Genomic DNA, 4326 nt, shown 5'->3' with positions numbered 1-4326 from the left:
GTAGTAGATGGTTGAAATATAGCCTTATCCTCTTTAGAGATGATGATACTTTTTATTTTCTCCTTTTTTGTTAAGTGATAAATTACTTCCCTTATTAATAAACATCAAACATTAAACCAAATTATATTATTCTATTTAGCCATCTAGATTTTATGTATGCTTTTCTACATGCTTCAATTTTTAACTTTATAAATTTTTGTTATAATACTTGCCTCCATATTAATGTGCACCATTATCCTTTAACATCCTCTTCTTGAAGTATCCCTATTTGATTTAGATTACAATTGTACATTGGGCTTCCTAGGTGGCTCAGATAGTAAAGAATCTATCTGCAATGCAGAAGACATGGATTAAATCCCTGGATGTGGAAGATCCTCTGGAGAAGGGAATGGTTACTTACTCCAGTAATCTTGCCTGGAGAATTACATGGATAGAAGAACCTGCTTAGCTAAAGCCCATTTGGTCACAAAGAGTAAGACATGAAGAGTGACTAACACTTTCACTTTTCACAAGTGTATACTAGCTTAATATAATGAGATAAAAAACGTTTTGCCCTTTGATTTTCTCTGAAAAATTAGATCTAAAATGATATTCATTTTTTCTTTGGATGACTGGAAGAATACAAATGAGAAACGGATGGTTCATTCCCTGGAAATTTCTACATCTTTTCAACACATATCATAGTTGTAGACGGAGAAGGCAATGGCAACCCACTCCAGTCCTCTTGCCTGGAAAATCGCATAGACGGAGGAGCCTGGTGGGCTGCTGTCTCTGGGGTCGCACAGAGTCGGACATACTGAGGCAACTTAGCAGCAGCAGCATAGTTGTAGAAAATAGATGAAACCATTGAAGAACTACAGTACTTCATTTTATATAAGCTATGTCTAAACGTGCTAAGTCTTCTCATTCATGTCCAACTCTTTGCAACTTTATGGACTGTAGCCTGCCAGGCTCCTCTGTCCATGGGATTCTCCAGGCAAGACTACTGGCATGGGTTGCCATGCCCTTCTCCAGAGGATCTTCCCAACCCAAGGATCGAACCCATGTCTCCTGTGTCTCCTGAATTGCAGGTGGATTCTTTACACTGAACCACCAGAGAAGTCCCTTATACAAGCTAACTTTCACTCAAATACCAGTATTTCTTGCCTGAAAGCTGTTAATGGCCTCTTGTACCCATCTGTGTAGCAGAATAATGGCACCAAAGATCTGATATATTCTGTACTCAGTTCTTCATCAGTGACTGACAGAAATTGGCATATTACCTTGTCCTGCTGATAAGATAGCCCTATTATCTAGTGGCTGTAAGAGTTCTCTTTGAATTCAGCTCCATTTTTCTCAAAATAACATTTTGAAATTGGATTACTTACCAGTAAGATGACAAGACACCAACAAGGTAGAGTGGTTGCAACCACTGACATTCAGAAGTGTGAACATTTCTAATAATTTCAGTACAGTGAATTGGTACAAGATGGAGGTAGAATGAGATATGCTTTTAATACTCCTTTAGCATTTGAGATATTTTAGACGATATTTTTAATATTCAAAAATTTATTGAAAAATGTTATGTACCAGGTACTATGCTAGGTGCTGAGGAACAACAGTTATTGTTTTAATATAAATGAAAATATTGTTATCAATCATTATTTTTACTAAAAGAGGGACAGTCAAGATTTTCAAGTCAGAGAAATGGAGGGCAGAAAATTAATATCTAGGAAATAGGAAAATTGATTATAAAGAAGCTGACACTAATTGACAAATAAATACAGATCATTGTAGCTCTTTATATCTGGTTTTTTAAAATCACAGACTAAAGACATGCTTGGATCATTTACAGAGTATTCAATGGTCAAAAACTGAGGCTGTATATGAGAAGAGTATCTTTATGATTTGTGCATTTAAACCACCTTCTATGCCAACAGAATACTTTCAAAATTACTTGTTTTTGGCCCCCACATCTGTGCCATGCCTACCTACCAGCCTCAAGCACCATTGTGGGAGGTTTTTCTGCATAAGTGGAGAAGACAGTTATTGCAAGTAGGAGAAGCACAACATATTTTCAGGATGTCTGAAGATTAAGAAAAAGTGAAATTATGCCTTTTTGAACCAGCTATCCAGAAATTTACTAAAATGGTAATCCAAACAGATCTGGAGATGTTATGAAAATGCCAGATAAATACTGAGAAATATTAGAGGTGCTGAACATGGGACCAGTTACATGAAGAGCATGTCAGTGCAGGATGTACAGTTCAGCAGCTCTGCTGCAATATTGGAGGAATGGAGAAGCTTTGTCTGAAAGTCCAAAAGGGTGACCTAGGACTTCTAAAGAGAATGATCGGTTCTGTTAAAGACATGTCAGCGGCCACAGCAGGATTTTTCCAACTCCATCTAGAATCTGTAGAAGAACTTAAGAAACAATTTAATGATGAAGAAACTTTATTACAGCCTTCTTTAGATCCGTGACTGAGAACATTTCACACTACTGAAGATGAAGCTGATCCTCAGAGTATGACTCAGATGTATGTGTTGCCTGAAACTCCTCAAGATTAAAATGCTGCAGAATCATGGGAGACCTTAGCAGTGGACTTAATTGAACTTAACCAACTGGTCACACTGATTTCTCTCTCCTAGTGAATTCTCAGCAGAAGATTGACAGCACTGAAAATCATGTCAACAGTGCTGCTGTGAATGTTGAAGAGGGAACCAAAACCTGGGGGAAGGCTGAAAAATACAAGCTGGCAGCCCTGCCTGTGGCAGGCGCACTCATAAGAGGAGAGGTGAAGGGTTGGACTGGCCTCCTTAATGATTCAAAGTGTCAGAAATTGCAGCTGCACTTGGTGGTGGGGTGCTGCACTTCACAGGTGGAAAGGTGATTAAAAAAAAAAAGCAGAAAATGATGGGGAAGCTCACTTCCAGCTGTACAGCTCTCCCCAGCCGTCCAGCTCTCCCCAGCCCAACTGACCAAAAAATGCAGTTAAAAACCAAATTTACTAATTATTGACACAAGCATGTCTATCCTAATGAGGACCTTTGCTGCTGTTGGACACTCAGTTGGCTTTCAGAATATGATTATATTGAAACAGTGGCTACAGATACTTAAGAGGGATTGAGCTGTGATAAGAGGATATATTTTGTTGTTTGCTGGGTATTAATGGAAATGTGAGAGACTTAGGAGCCTGGCGTGAGGCTGACAATATTTGTCAGATAAAGTTTAAGGGCTGGCAGGGAGCAGAATTTTTACCTGAAATGTGAAAACTGAACCCATAACTTTGATAAGGACTTGTGATGTGTGGACATATTGGCTTACAGAAGGATAGTTTTTGGAACAGTTTCTTCTATGACCTTGACTTGGAGACTCCAAGGTTAAGCATATTATAAATATGTTTCTTTTTTCTCCTAAATGTAGATTATTTAGGCATTTTAGCAGAGAAAAGAATGGAAGTTTAAGAGCTTTTCATATCAAATAGGGAAAACTGGATTTAGCAAGGAGCATTAGTGAACTGCATAATGGAATCCATTTGGTGAGCCTTATTGCATTTTTGCCTAACAATATTATACAGTAAAGGAAATAAATAGTGTAAGAAAATGGGGGGAAAAATTACTTGTTTCTTACAGGAGACAATTTGGCGATTTATAGTAACAATGATGGATTGTACTTCATGTTCAACTAAGAATTTTGAAATGCTGCTGCTGCTGCTGCTAAGTGACTTCAACCGTGTCCGACACTGTGCAACCCCATAGACAGCAACCCACCAGGCTCCTCCATCTCTGGGATTCTCCACTTGCTGAAGTGGGTTGCCATTTCCTTCTCCAGTGCTGCTCAGTCGTGCCCAGCTCTTAGCGACCCCATGGACTGCAGCTTACCAGGCTCCTCTGTCCATGGGATTTTCCAGGCAAGAGTCGAGAAGTAGGTTGCTATTTCCTTCTCCAGGGGATCTTCCCAACCCAGGGATCGAACCCAAGTCTCCCATATTGCAGGCAAATTCTTTACCAGTTGAGCCAGAGAGGAAGTCCTTCCTTATGTGAGCATATTAATTTGGAAGTAATTGCATGATAAAATAACTTTAATGCCAGACATGAAGATATCTTTGTTGTAAAGATATCATTTTTGAGATTTTAAAGATCTTAAATTTGTTAGCATAATCACATATTTATTGACACCATCTCTCAGGGAACCTTTCACTTTCTCATTTCGAAGACTGTAGATGAAAGGATTCAACATTGGTGTCACAATGGTATTGAGCACTGTGGCAAATTTGTTAACATCCATCACATTACCCTTTTGTGGGCGGACATAGATGAAGATGGAGCTTCCATAGTAAAGTGTTA

At 38.8% G+C, this 4326-nt stretch overlaps 1 pseudogene; it reads left to right on the top strand.

The window, feature by feature from the left end:
• The first annotated feature begins 2061 nt into the window (after positions 1-2061).
• Positions 2062-2998, top strand: LOC128050991 (syntaxin-17-like; annotated as a pseudogene).
• Positions 2999-4326: the final 1328 nt, after the last annotated feature.

Source organism: Budorcas taxicolor, chromosome 7 (assembly GCF_023091745.1).
Source record: "Budorcas taxicolor isolate Tak-1 chromosome 7, Takin1.1, whole genome shotgun sequence".
Taxonomy (NCBI): domain Eukaryota; kingdom Metazoa; phylum Chordata; class Mammalia; order Artiodactyla; family Bovidae; genus Budorcas; species Budorcas taxicolor.
Note: the sequence above shows the minus strand (reverse complement) of the source record. Positions and strands in the feature narration are given on the sequence as shown.